We start from the raw sequence: 15,000 nt of genomic DNA, 5'->3' as shown, positions 1-15,000 counted from the left end.
CCTTGGCTGGGTTGCGCGCCCTGGTGGGCACCATGGTGCGCACCAAGGAGCGCTCCGAAGTGTGCTCCAAGGTGCGGCCTGCACGAAGTCGGAGCCCGGTTTGCCCCGGGTGTGCACCTCGGGTGGGCACCTTGGTGCGCATGCCTTGCCTGGGCTGCGCACCAGGGCGGGCTCAAGATGGCACCCGCGTTCCTTTTTTTTCACTATCTTTCAAAACGGAAATTTTAAAATCTCATTTTTTTTTGCCTTTTTCTGGAAATTAGTGAAGGCAGCGCATCAAAGGTGCGCACCTCGCTGCCCACCACGGTGCGCAACGCCGGTGGGCACCCGGGAGTGCTTCAAAGTGTGCTCCAAGGTGCTGCGTGCACGTTGTCGGAGCCCGGTTTGCCCCGGGTGCGCACCTCGCGTGCACCTTCGTCGGGGTGGGCACCTTGGCTGGGTTTGCCCCGGCTGCGCTCCGAAGCGGGGTTATTGGAGCGCCGCCTCTTTTTTTGTCGGAGCGTTTGGTGGGGTTTCTCGCATTGGCTCTTCCGAGGCCCGGTTGCCACCCTGGCGCGCACGAAGTCGGAAGTAGGGTTAATTGCCCGGGTGCGCACCTTTGCCAGGGTGGGCACCTTACCTGGGCTGCGCACCAGGGCGGGCTCAAGATGGCACGCGCGTTCCGTTTTTTTCACTATCTTTCAAAACGGAAATTTTAAAATCTCCTTTTTTTTTTGCCTTTTCTGGAAATTAGTGAAGGCAGCGCATCAAAGGTGCGCACCTCGCTGCCCACCTTGGTGTGCTCTGAGGTGCGCACCCGGGAGCGCTACGAAGTGTGCTCCAAGGTGCGGCGTGCACGTTGTCGGAGCCCGGTTTGCCCCGGGTGCGCACCTCGCCTGCACCTTGGCCGGGGTGGGCACCTTGGCTGGGTTTGCCCAGGGTGCGCTCCGAAGCGGGGTTACTGGAGCGCCCCCTCTTTTTTTGTCAGAGCGTTTGGTGGGGTTTCTCGCATTGGCTCTTCCCAGGCCCGGTTGTTGGGTGCGCTCCCACCCTGGCGCGCGCGAAGTTGGAAGTTGGGTTAATTGCCCGGGCGCGCACCTTCGCCAGGGTGGGCACCTTGGTGCGCACACCTTGGCTGGGCTGCGCACCAGGGCGGGCTCAAGATGGCACCAGCATTCCCTTTTTCTCACTATCTTTCAAAACGGAAATTTTAAAATCTCGTTTTTTTTTTGCCTTTTATGGAAATTAGTGAAGGCATCGCATCAAAGGTGCGCACCTCGCTGCCCACCTTGGTGTGCTCCGAGGTGCCCACCACGGTGCGCAACGCCGGTGCGAACCCGGGAGCGCCCCGATGTGTGCTCCAAGGTGCGGCGTGCACGAAGTCGGACCCCGGTTTGCCCCGGGTGCGCACCTCGCGTGCACCTTGGTGCGCACACCTTGGCTGGGTTGCGCGGCCTGGTGGGCACCATGGTGCGCACCAAGGAGCGCTCTGAAGTGTGCTCCAAGGTGCGGCGTGCACGAAGTCGGAGCCCGGTTTGCCCCGGGTACGCACCTCGCGTGCACCTTCGCCGGGGTGGGCACCTCGGCTGGGTTGCGCGCCCTGGTGCGCACCAAGGAGCGCTCCGAAGTGTGCTCCAAGGTGCGGCGTGCACGAAGTCGGAGCCCGGTTTGCCCCGGGTGCGCACCTTCGCCGCGGTGCGCACCATGGCGTGCACGAAGTCGGAGCCCGGTTTGCCCCGGGTGCGCACCTCGCGTGCACCTTCGGCGGGGTTGCGCGCCCTGGTGGGCACCATGGTGCGCACCAAGGAGCGCTCCGAAGTGTGCTCCAAGGTGCGGCGTGCACGAAGTCGGAGCCCGGTTTGCCCCGGGTGCGCACCTCGCGTGCACCTTCGGCGGGGTTGCGCGCCCTGGTGGGCACCATGGTGCGCACCAAGGAGCGCTCCGAAGTGTGCTCCAAGGTGCGGCGTGCACGAAGTCGGAGCCCGGTTTGCCCCGGGTGCGCACCTCGCGTGCACCTTCGCCGCGGTGGGCACCATGGCGTGCACGAAGTCGGAGCCCGGTTTGCCCCGGGTGCGCACCTCGCGTGCACCTTCGCCGGGGTGGGCACCTCGGCTGGGTTGCGCGCCCTGGTGCGCACCAAGGAGCGCTCCGAAGTGTGCTCCAAGGTGCGGCGTGCACGAAGTCGGAGCCCGGTTTGCCCCGGGTGCGCACCTCGCGTGCACCTTCGCCAGGGTGGGCACCTCGGTGTGCTCCGAGGTGCGAACCCGAGAGCGCTCCGAGGTGCCCACGAAGTCGAAAGTCGGGTTAATTGCATTGTTTTCCCCGGGTGCGCTCCGAGGTGCGCAACATCGGCGCGCACCAAGGAGGGCTCCGAAGTGTGCTCCAAGGTGCGCACGATGGCGTGCACCTCTGGTGCGCACGATTCGGAGCTCGGTTTGACCGGGGTGCGCACACCTTGGCTGGGTTGCGCACCTTTTGTGCGCTCCAAGGTGCGCACGAAGTCGGAGCTCGGTTTGCCCCGGGTGCGCACCTTCGCCAGGGTGCGCACCTTGATGCGCACGCCTTGGCTGGGCTGCGCACCTTGGTGGGCGCCATGGTGCGCACCTTTCGTGCGCTCCAAGGTGCGCACGAAGTCGGAGCTCGGTTTGCCCCGGGTGCGCACCTTGGTGGGCGCCATGGTGCACTCCGAGGTGCCCAAGATTGGTGCGCACCAAGGAGCGCTCCGAAGTGCGCTCCAAGGTGCGCGCGAAGTCGAAAGTTGGGTTAATTGTCCGGTTTGCCTCGGGTGCGCACCTTGCGTGCACCTTCGCCAGGGTGGGCGCCTTGGTGCGCACACCTTGGCTGGGCTGCGCACACCTTGGCACCCGCGTTTCCTTCATTTTAAATTTTTTTTTTTTACAATCTCTCAAGTGGGAAATTCTATAATCTCAACTTTTTTTGCCTTTTCAGGAAACTTTTGAATGGAGCGCATCATTGGTGCGCTCCGAAGTGTGCTCCAAAGCTCTCTCCAGCTGCGTGCACCTGCCCCGGCCGCGCACCCGGCCCCGCCCAGCTTCGCTCACCTGTCCCGGGCGTCTGGTGCGGAACCTTAGAGTAAGAAACATCACCGTGCACCTTGGCCAACGTGCGCGACTCGACCGAGCGCGCACTGGCCGAGGTGCACACCGATTTCACCTGGGTGCGCGCGCAGCACCTCGGGCGCACCGGGGTGCGCGCACAACGCCCGGGTTGCACCGTGGCCTGTGTGCTCGGGGCGCCTCGGGTGCGCGCTCGGTGTCGCCCCCGCGCGCGCGGTAGTGCGGGCAGCGCACCCCGGCCCGGCCCGGCCCCGACGAGAACGCAAACGGGCAAAAGGTTTATTCAAATAGCATTGCGACGCCCGGCGAAAAACTAAAAAAGGGTGCAACACCGGGACTTCCCGGGAGGTCACCCATCCCAGTACTACTCCGGCCCAAGCGCGCTTAACTGCGGAGTTCTGATGGGATCCGGTGCACTAACGCTGGTATGATCGCACCCGTTATGAGCTTGTCGCAGTGTGTACTTAGCAAACCGCGACCCACGTGCGAATCCACCCCGGCCACCCACCCCCGTCGAGGTGCACACCCTCCCTCGCGAAGTGCGCCCCGTTCGCCAAGTGTGAGCCCTGCCCGGGTGCGCGCACCTTGCTAGGGCGTCGGGTGTGCACCCGGCCCGGCCTACGTGCGTGCACCTGGAGGGGGCGTCGTGTGCGTGCAGTGTCCCGTCTGCAACGCGGTGCCCACACACCACCTCGGGCGCAACGACCTGCGCTCACATGTGGGCCGAGTGCACCTTGGTGCATGTTCGGGGCGCCTCGGGTGCACGCTCGATCTTGCCCCGGTGCACCAAGGCGCTCGGTTTGCCCCGGGTGCGCACTTGGTGCAAGGTGGGCACCCAAAATAGGGATCAAGCACCAAAACACAAGTTTCGGGATGCAAAATGGGACCCAAGGACCACAAATGCGTTCCAAGACCCATGATGGGTCCACGAGAACAAAAATGTGTTCCGAGACTTAATAAACAAATATTGGGTTTTAGGAGAAGAAACATGCTCTGATGCCCAAAACGAGAATCGACCCCGAAAAGGCCACAGGCCAAAAGTGGGATGCGAGACAAAAAAAAATGGGACCCGAGGACCAAAATTGGGTTCCCAGGTCGAAGACAGGGCAACCGGACAAGAAACGACCTCTAAGGCTCGAAATGAGTCCCGACGACTAAAACTTGACAAGAAGCACCCATCAGGCACCCAACTCGACACCCATGGGATGCCGACCCACCCGGGCTTCCACCTAGCACACCTTGGCACCCACCCACCCTCGCACCCAACCTCGCACCCAACTTAGCACCTTTGAACCCACATTGGCACTCACCCTGACCCTGGCACCTTGGAACCCACATTGGCACTCACCTTGACCCTGGCACCCACCTTTGCACTCACCTTGGGACCCACCCTGGCTCCCACCTCGGCACCCACCCAGACACCCACCTTGGTTCCTTGGCACCCACCTTGGATCCTTGGCACCCACCCCGACACCCACCTTGGCACGCAACTTGGCTACTTGCCACCCACCTTGGCTCCTTGACGCCCACCCCGACAACCACCCCGTGACCTACCCTGGCTAGGGTTGGTGCACACCCACCCTGGTGCCCACCTTGGCACCCACCCTATGACCCACCTTGGCACGCACCTTAGTACCCACCCCGTTACCCACCCTAGGACCCACCCCGTGACCCACCTTGGCCAGGGTGGGTGCACCCACCCTGGTGCCCACCTTGGCACCCACCCATCCTAGCACCCAGCCTGTGACCGGGCTTGGAACCCAACCTTGCACCCGCACCCGTCTTGGCCAGTGTGGGTGCGCACCCATCCTGGCACCCACGTTGTGACACACCCTTTAACCCACGCACCCTAGCACCCACGTTGGCACCCACCTTGGAACCCAACCTAGCAACTTGGCACCCACCCCGTGACCCACCTTGGCATCCACCATAGCAGTCGCCGACTTGGCACCCACCTCGGCACCCACCTTGACACTTGTGGACCCACCTTGCCACTCACCCTAGCATCGACCCATCCTAGCACCCACCCTGGCACCTTTGCACCCTAGCACTCACCCATCCTAGCACCTAACCTGTGACCCACCTTGACACTCACCCTCGCACCCACCTTGGAACCCAACCTAGCACCCACCCACCCTGACACCAACCCTAGCACCTACCCACCCTTGCACCCACCCTGTGACCCATCTTGGCACCCACCCATCCTACCACTCAACCTATCACCCACCTTCTCACCCACCTTGGCATCCACCTTAGCACCCACCCACACTGGCACCTTGGCACCCACCTCGGGCAAGGTGGGTGCACACCCACCCTGGCACCCAATTTAGAACCCACCGAGCATGTTACCCACCTTGGCACCCACATTGCAGCCCACCCTAGTACCCACCCTATGACCCACATTGGCATCCACACCCTAGCACCCAGGCACCTCGACACCCGCCTTGACACCCACCCTAGCACTGAACCTGTGACCCACCTTGGAACTCACCCTAGAACCCACCCACCCTGTGAACCACCTTGGCATCCACCTTAGCACCCACCCACCTTGGCACCCACTCTAGCACTCACCCATCCTAACACCCAACTTGTTACCCACCTTGGCACCCGCCCTCGCGTCCACCTTGAAACCCACCCTAGCACCCACCCACGCAGGAGCCCACCTTGGCACCCAACCTAACACCCACGCATCCTGGCACCCAACTTGTGACCCACCTTGGAACCCACCCTAGTACCCACCTTTGAACCCACTATATCACCAACCCACCTTGGCACCCACCCTATGACCCTCTTTGGAATCCACCCTAGCACGCACCCACCCTGGCACCCACCATGGAGCGCACCCTAGCACCCACCCACCTCGGCACGCACCTCAACACCCACCTTGGTGTGCGCACTGCGCCAACCTCTCAAAGACCCTATGTGGTGCGCTCCAAAGTGTACACCTTTGGTGCGCTCCAAGGTGCGCACCTTTGGTGCACACCGAGGTGCACACCAAAGTGTGCACCGAGGTGAGCACCAAAGTGCACTCCAGGGTGCACACCAAGGCGTGCACCTTTGGTGCGGTCAATGCAAACGAATTCGGAAGTTGGGGTCGATGTCCTAATCGCTGCTGCAGACTACACGTATGAGAATCGGACAAATAGCTTTATATAGGGGAGGTGTTGCGTTTGATGGGTCGACTCCCCTGGTTGTGTGCACTGCACCAACTTCAAAGACCCTGTCTTGTTTAAGAAGTCAAAAGTTGGGGTGGATGTCCTAATCATTGCTGCAGTCTACGCATGTATGAGAATCAGACAAATAGCTTATATAGGGGAGGTGTTGCATTCGGTGGGTTGACTCCCCTGGTTGTGCGCACTGCGCCAACCTCAAAGACCCCGCATAGCAGAAGAAGTCGGAAGTCGGATTTTGGTGAGCACCAAGGCGTGCACCTTTGGTGCGGTCAACGCAGACGAATTCAGAAGTTGGGGTGGATGTCCTAATCGTTGTTGCAGGCTACACATGTATGAGAATCAGACAAATAGCTTATATAGGGGAGGTGTTGGGTTTGATGGGTCAACTCCCTTGGTTGTGCGCATTACGCCAACCTCAAAGACCTTGTTTTCGTTAAGAAGTCAAAAGTTGGGGTCAATGTCCTAATGGCTCCTGCAGGCTACACATGTATGAGAATCGGACAAATAGCTTATATAGGGGAGGTGTTGGGTTTGATGGGTCGACTCCCCTGGTTGTGCGCATTACGTCAACCTCAAAGACCTTGTTTTCGTTAAGAAGTCAAAAGTTGGGGTCGATGTCCTAATTGCTCCTGTAGACTACACATGTATGAGAATCAGACAAATAGCTTATATAGGGGAGGTGTTGGGTTTGATGGGTTGACTCCCCTAGTTGTTCGCATTACACCAACCTCAAAGACCTTGTTTTCGTTTAGAAGCCGAAAGTTGGGGTCGATGTCCTAATTGCTCCTGCAGGCTACGCATGTATGAGAATCAGACAAATAGCTTATATAGGGGAGGTGTTGGGTTTGATGGGTCGACTCCCCTGGTTGTGCGCATTGCGCCAACCTCAAAGACCCTGCATTGCGGATGAAGTCGAAAGTCAGAGTTTGGTGTGCTACAAGGTGTGGTCGAAGGTGCTCACCTAGGTGTGCACCTTTGGAGCACAGGAAAAGTGCCCTCCAAAAGTGCGCACCTTTGGAGTGCACAAAAGTGCCCTCCAAAAGTGCGCACCTTTGGAGCGCAGAAAAGTGCCCTCCAAAAAGTGCCCTCCAAAAGTGCGCACCTTTGGAGCGCAGAAAAGTGCCCTCCAAAAAGTGCCCTCCAAAAGTGCGCACCTTTGGAGCGCAGAAAAGTGCCCTCCAAAAAGTGCCCTCCAAAAGTGCGCACCTTTGGAGCGCAGAAAAGTGCCCTCCAAAAAGTGCCCTCCAAAAGTGCGCACCTTTGGAGCGCAGAAAAGTGCCCTCCAAAAAGTGCCCTCCAAAAGTGCGCACCTTTGGAGCGCAGAAAAGTGCCCTCCAAAAAGTGCCCTCCAAAAGTGCGCACCTTTGGAGCGCAGAAAAGTGCCCTCCAAAAAGTGCCCTCCAAAAGTGCGCACCTTTGGAGCGCAGAAAAGTGCCCTCCAAAAAGTGCCCTCCAAAAGTGCGCACCTTTGGAGCGCAGAAAAGTGCCCTCCAAAAAGTGCCCTCCAAAAGTGCGCACCTTTGGAGCGCAGAAAAGTGCCCTCCAAAAAGTGCCCTCCAAAAGTGCGCACCTTTGGAGCGCAGAAAAGTGCCCTCCAAAAAGTGCCCTCCAAAAGTGCGCACCTTTGGAGCGCAGAAAAGTGCCCTCCAAAAGTGCGCACCTTTGGAGCGCACAAAAGTGCCCTCCAAAAGTGCGCACTTTTGGTGCGCACCAAGGCGCTGGTTCGGTCGTTGCAGGCGAGTTCGGAAGTTGGGGTCGATGTCCTGAGCGGAGGTGCAAACTACACAGGTGTCGGAATCGGACAAATAGCTTATATAGGGGAGGTGTATGCTTCGATGGGTCGACTCCCCAGGTTGAGCGCACCGCGCCAACCTCAAAGACCCTACGGTATGGATGAAGTCGGAAGTTGGGTCCGATGACCGATTCGATTAGTAGGTATGCTCATGAGGTCGGAATTTGGGTCCGATGACCTGCCATGTGCAGGAAGGCGAATGTTGACACTGTGCGTTGCAAGGTGCACACCAAGGCGCTGGTGCGGTCTTTTTAGTCGAGTTCGGAAGTTGGGGTCGATGTCCTGATCGGAGGTGCAAGCTACACAGGTGTGGGAATCGGACAAATAGCTTATATAGGGGAGGTGTATGCTTCGTTGGGTCGACTCCCCGGGTTGAGCGCACCGCGCCAACCTCAAAGACCCTACGGTATGGATGAAGTCGGAAGTTGGGTCCGATGACCGATTCGATATGTAGGCATACTCGCGAGGTCGGAATTTGGGTCCGATGACCTGCCACGTGCAGGAAGGCGAATGTTGGCACTGTGCGTTGCAAGGTGCGCACCAAGGCGCTGGTTCGGTCGTTGGAGGCGAGTTCGGAAGTTGGGGTCGATGTCTTGATCGGAGGTGCAAACTACACAGGTGTGGGAATCGGACAAATAGCTTATATAGGGGAGGTGTATGCTTCGTTGGGTCGACTCCCCGGGTTGAGCGCACCGCGCCAACCTCAAAGACCCTACGGTATGGATGAAGTCGGAAGTTGGGTCCGATGACCGATTCGATATGTAGGCATACTCGCGAGGTCGGAATTTGGGTCCGATGACCTGCCATGTGCAGGAAGGCGAATGTTGGGACTGTGCGTCGCAAGGTGCGCACCAAGGCGCTGGTGCCGTCGTTGCAGTCGAGTTCGGAAGTTGGGGTCGATGTCCTGGTCAGAGGTGCAAACTACACAGGTGTGGGAATCGGACAAATAGCTTATATAGGGGAGGTGTATGCTTCGATGGGTCGACTCCCTGGGTTGAGCGCACCGCGCCAACCTCAAAGACCCTACAGTATGGATGAAGTCGGAAGTTGGGTCCGATGACCGATTCGATACGTAGGCATATTGGCGAGGTCTGAATTTGTGTCCGATGACCTGCCATGCGCAGGAAGGCGGAATTTGGGTCCGATGACCGAGTTGATGGCGTGCCATGCGCAGAAAGGCGGAATTTGGGTCCGATGACCGAGTTGATGTTGATGGCCCGCCATGCACAGGAAGGCGGAATTTGGGTCCGATGACCGATTTGAAGGCGTGCCATACGCAAAAAGGCGGAGTTTGGGTCCGATGACCGAGTTGATATTGATGGCCCGCCATGCGCAGGAAGGCGGAATTTGGGTCCGATGACCTGACATACGCATGGAGTCCGACTCGGGGGCCGATGTTCGATTCGATGACTTGCATTGTGGGTAAAGTCGGAAGTTGTGGTCTTTGACCCGATTCGATGACCAGACTTCGGCTGCTTGAGAATCGGACAAATAACTTATATAGGGGAGGTAGTGTTCTCGAGCATCCTCCCCCCGTGCCCGTTTATGTCGATTGATGCTGGTGCTCGACTGGTTGGAGCGCTCGGATGCAAAAATCTTGCACCAGGATTTATCGATTGTGATGGACACGGCAAGTCTCCTGATTGCTATGCAGGAGCTCATCGTGAATCTCTATGCGGCCTTGGTATGGACTCGACCTGCGGAATGGTTCGGCAATGGTAGTCGCTCCAACACGTCCTTGCAATGGCCACAGAGGTGATTCGACTAGAGCTCCAGTCTAGCTTTTGGGTTGCTTGGCGGACTGGTATAGCCGCGATCGAGTTCCGGCCATGAACGTTTTAGATAGCTCTTGGGCTTTCTGGGACGGAAGTCGGAAGTTTGGGCTGTTGTCCGATTTGATGACCATTCTTCGGATGTGTGAGAATCGGACAAATAACTTATATAGGGGACTGTGTTGTCTCACGCAGCCCCCTCCGTGCCCCTCTATCTCGACCGATGTTGGTGCTTGAAAGGGTTGGGATCGCTCGGATTTATAAACGTGCACCACCATTTGTCGAGTGTGAGGGACGCGGCAGGTCTCCTAAATGCTATGCGGGCGCTCTCTGAGAATCTCTATCCGGCCTCGACACAGACTAGTCTTGCTGAATGGTTTGGCACTGGTAGTCGATCCAACACGTCGTTGTTGTGGCCGCCTAGGCGATTCGATTCGAGCCCCCGTCTAGCTTTTGGGTTGCTTGGCGGATTTTGCCCTATCCGCAAGTGAGCTCGGTCCCTAAACGTTCGAGAAACCCGATTGCTATGCGCCGACTCTCTTTCTTGCGAGCCTCCATCTAGCTTTTGGGTCTCTACGGAACGGAAGTCGGAATCTGGGACCGTTGTTTGATTCGACGAGGCAGACTACGGTTGTGCGAGAATCGGACAAATAACTTATATAGGGGAGGTGTTGACTGGAGCATTCTCCCCCGTGCCCCTCTAACTCGACCAATGCTGGCGCTCGAACGGTGGTAGCGCTCGTATTTTCATTGAGCGCCAGCATTGGTCGATTTAGAGGGGCATGCGAGATTCCCGAATGCTATGCGAGGGCTCTAACGGAAATGTCTATTGGTTTCGGTATGGATGCAATTGCGAGTGGTTCGGCAAAGGTAGTCGTTCCGATGCGTCCATGTCGTGGCCAAATCGATAATTCGATTTGAGCCCTCGTATAGCATTTGGGTCTCTCGATGTGATTCCGCATTCCAGTCCCTTTGGGCACTGCTTGAGCCGCATCCCAGGGGGTTCCCTTCCCAATAATCTGCCTCGCAACCCGATTGCTATGCGGTGAGGCTCCTCGGCCGCCTCGGAACTATCTGTGTATCAGACGCATCGCGGGATAAGGGGTTGGCAACGGTAGTCGCCCCAAGCGCGTCCGATGCTTGGACCATTCCGAGGCGGCCCTGAAGCCTCTTCCGTCTAGCCGTTGGGTCCTTCTCGCCGCATCCCTCGCCTCGCACCCCGATTGCTATGCGGTGAGGCTCCTCGGCCGCCTCGGAACTATCTGTGTATCGGACGCGTCGCGGGATAAGGGGTTGTCACTGGTAGTCGCCCCAAGCGCGTCCGATGCTTGGACCATTCCGAGGCGGCCCTGAAGCCTCTTCCGTCTAGCCGTTGGGTCCTTCTCGCCGCATCCCTCGCCTCGCACCCCGATTGCTATGCGGTGAGGCTCCTCGGCCGCCTCGGAACTATCTGTGTATCGGACGCGTCGCGGGATAAGGGGTTGTCATTGGTAGTCGCCCCAAGCGCGTCCGATGCTTGGACCATTCCGAGGCGGCCCTGAAGCCTCTTCCGTCTAGCCGTTGGGTCCTTCTCGCCGCATCCCTCGCCTCGCACCCCGATTGCTATGCGGTGAGGCTCCTCGGCCGCCTCGGAACTATCTGTGTATCGGACGCGTCGCGGGATAAGGGGTTGTCACTGGTAGTCGCCCCAAGCGCGTCCGATGCTTGGACCATTCCGAGGCGGCCCTGAAGCCTCTTCCGTCTAGCCGTTGGGTCCTTCTCGCCGCATCCCTCGCCTCGCACCCCGATTGCTATGCGGTGAGGCTCCTCGGCCGCCTCGGAACTATCTGTGTATCGGACGCGTCGCGGGATAAGGGGTTGTCACTGGTAGTCGCCCCAAGCGCGTTCGATGCTTGGACCATTCCGAGGCGGCCCTGAAGCCTCTTCCGTCTAGCCGTTGGGTCCTTCTCGCCGCATCCCTCGCCTCGCACCCCGATTGCTATGCGGTGAGGCTCCTCGGCCGCCTTGGAACTATCTGTGTATCGGACGCGTCGCGGGATAAGGGGTTGTCACTGGTAGTCGCCCCAAGCGCGTCCGATGCTTGGACCATTCCGAGGCGGACCCGAAGCCTCTTCCGTCTAGCCGTTGGGTCCTTCTCGCCGCATCCTTCGCCTCGCACCCCGATTGCTATGCGGTGAGGCTCCTCGGCCGCCTCGGAACTATCTGTGTATCGGACGCGTCGCGGGATAAGGGGTTGTCACTGGTAGTCGCCCCAAGCGCGTCCGATGCTTGGACCATTCCGAGGCGGACCCGAAGCCTCTTCCGTCTAGCCGTTGGGTCCTTCTCGCCGCATCCCTCGCCTCGCACCCCGATTGCTATGCGGTGAGGCTCCTCGGCCGCCTTGGAACTATCTGTGTATCGGACGCGTCGCGGGATAAGGGGTTGTCACTGGTAGTCGCCCCAAGCGCGTCCGATGCTTGGACCATTCCGAGGCGGACCCGAAGCCTCTTCCGTCTAGCCGTTGGGTCCTTCTCGCCGCATCCCTCGCCTCGCACCCCGATTGCTATGCGGTGAGGCTCCTCGGCCGCCTTGGAACTATCTGTGTATCGGACGCGTCGCGGGATAAGGGGTTGTCACTGGTAGTCGCCCCAAGCGCGTCCGATGCTTGGACCATTCCGAGGCGGACCCGAAGCCTCTTCCGTCTAGCCGTTGGGTCCTTCTCGCCGCATCCCTCGCCTCGCACCCCGATTGCTATGCGGTGAGGCTCCTCGGCCGCCTTGGAACTATCTGTGTATCGGACGCGTCGCGGGATAAGGGGTTGTCACTGGTAGTCGCCCCAAGCGCGTCCGATGCTTGGACCATTCCGAGGCGGCCCCGAAGCCTCTTCCGTGTAGCCGTTGGGTCGTTCTCGCCGCATCCCTCGCCTCGCACCCCGATTGCTATGCGGTGAGGCTCCTCGGCCGCCTTGGAACTATCTGTGTATCGGACGCGTCGTGGGATAAGGGGTTGTCACTGGTAGTCGCCCCAAGCGCGTCCGATGCTTGGACCATTCCGAGGCGGCCCCGAAGCCTCTTCCGTGTAGCCGTTGGGTCCTTCTCGCCGCATCCCTCGCCTCGCACCCCGATTGCTATGCGGTGAGGCTCCTCGGCCGCCTTGGAACTATCTGTGTATCGGACGCGTCGCGGGATAAGGGGTTGTCACTGGTAGTCGCCCCAAGCGCGTCCGATGCTTGGACCATTCCGAGGCGGACCTGAAGCCTCTTCCCTCTAGCCGTTGGGGCTTTCTCGCCGCATCCCTCGCCTCGCACCCTGATTGCTATGCTGTGAGGCTCCTCGGCCGCCTTGGAACTATCTGTGTATCGGACGCATCGCGGGATAAGGGGTTGGCAGTGGTAGTCGCCCCAAGCGCATCCGATGCTTGGACCATTCCGAGGCGGCCCTGCAGCCTCTTCCGTCTAGCCGTTGGGGCCATCTCGCCGCATCCCCCACCTCGCACCACGATTGCTATGCGGTGAGGCTCCTTGGCCGCCTCGGAACTATCTGTGTATCGGACGCATCGCGGGATAAGGGGTTGTCACTGGTAGTCGCCCCAAGCGCGTCCGATGCTTGGACTATTCCGAGGCGGCCCTGCAGCCTCTTCCGTCTAGCCGTTGGGGCCATCTCGCTGCATCCCCCACCTCCTCGGCCGCCTCGGAACTATCTGTGTATCGGACGCATCGCGGGATAAGGGGTTGGCAGTGGTAGTCGCCCCAAGCGCGTCCGATGCTTGGACTATTCCGAGGCAGCCCTGCAGCCTCTTCCGTCTAGCCTTTGGGGCCATCTCGCCGCATCCCTCGCCTCGCACCCCGATTGCTATGCGGTGAGGCTCCTCGGCCGCCTGGGAACTATCTTCGTATCGGACGCATCGCGGGATAAGGGGTTGTCACTGGTAGTCGCCCCAAGCGCGTCCGATGCTTGGACTATTCCGAGGCGGCCCTGTGGCCTCTTCCGTCTAGCCGTTGGGGCCATCTCGCCGCATCCCCCACCTCGCACCCCGATTGCTATGCGGTGAGGCTCTTCGGCCGCCTTGGAACTATCTTCGTATCGGACGCATCGCGGGATAAGGGGTTGTCACTGGTAGTGGCCCCAAGCGCGTCCGATGCTTGGACTATTCCGAGGCGGCCCTGCAGCCTCTTCCGTCTAGCCGTTGGGGCCATCTCGCCGCATCCCCCACCTCGCACCCCGATTGCTATGCGGTGAGGCTCCTCGGCCGCCTTGGAACTATCTTCGTATCGGACGCATCGCGGGATAAGGGGTTGTCACTGGTAGTCGCCCCAAGCGCGTCCGATGCTTGGACTATTCCGACGCGGCCCTGTGGCCTCTTCCGTCTAGCCGTTGGGGCCATCTCGCCGCATCCCCCACCTCGCACCCCGATTGCTATGCGGTGAGGCTCCTCGGCCGCCTTGGAACCATCTTCGTATCGGACGCATCGCGGGATAGGGGGCTGTCACTGGTAGTCGCCCCAAGCGTGTCCGATGCTTGGACCATTCCTAGGCGGCCCTGAAGCCTCTTCCGTCTAGCCGTTGGGGCCTTCCCGCCCCATCCCTCGCCTCGCACCCCCGATTGCTATGCGGTGAGGCTCCTCGGCCGCCTTGGAACCATCTGTGTATCGGACGCATCGCGGGATAAGGGGTTGGCACTGGCAGTCGCCCCAAGCGCGTCCGATGCTTGGACCATTCCGAGGTGGCCCTGAAGCCTCTTCCGTCTAGCCGTTGGGGCCTTCCCGCCCCATCCCTCGCCTCGCACCCCGATTGATATGCGGTGAGGCTCCTCGGCCGCCTTGGAACTATCTGTGTATCGGACGCATCGCGGGATAAGGGGTTGGCACTGGTAGTCATCCCAATCGCATCCGATGCTTGGACCATTCCGAGGCGGCCCTGCAGCCTCTTTCGTTTAGCCGTCGGGGCCTTCCCGCCGCATCCCTCGCCTCGCATCCCGATTCCTATGCGGTGAGTCTTCTCGGCCGCCGCGGAACTATACCTGTTATTGCTACTGCATCCTTCGGCTGGTAACCTCCTCTGCCGCCTTGGAACGTTCTCTTTGTCGGACGCGTCGCGGGATAAGGGGTTGGCACTGGTAGTCGCCCCAAGCGCGCCCGATGCATAGACCGCTCCGAGTCGACCTTGCTTTCAGCCTCTCACATGCATAGACCTCTCTGAGTCGACCCTGCAGCCTCTCACGTTTAGCCTT

The 15,000-nt window shown here is 59.9% G+C and overlaps 1 non-coding gene across 1 annotated transcript; it reads right to left on the bottom strand.

The window, feature by feature from the left end:
* Positions 1-3,376: 3,376 nt before the first annotated feature.
* Positions 3,377-3,495, bottom strand: LOC131870011 (5S ribosomal RNA). The gene has a single exon (XR_009368379.1). It is a non-coding gene; the product is annotated as a 5S ribosomal RNA (ribosomal RNA).
* Positions 3,496-15,000: the final 11,505 nt, after the last annotated feature.

The sequence above is a fragment of the Cryptomeria japonica genome, unplaced genomic scaffold (assembly GCF_030272615.1).
Source record: "Cryptomeria japonica unplaced genomic scaffold, Sugi_1.0 HiC_scaffold_279, whole genome shotgun sequence".
Taxonomy (NCBI): domain Eukaryota; kingdom Viridiplantae; phylum Streptophyta; class Pinopsida; order Cupressales; family Cupressaceae; genus Cryptomeria; species Cryptomeria japonica.
Note: the sequence above shows the minus strand (reverse complement) of the source record. Positions and strands in the feature narration are given on the sequence as shown.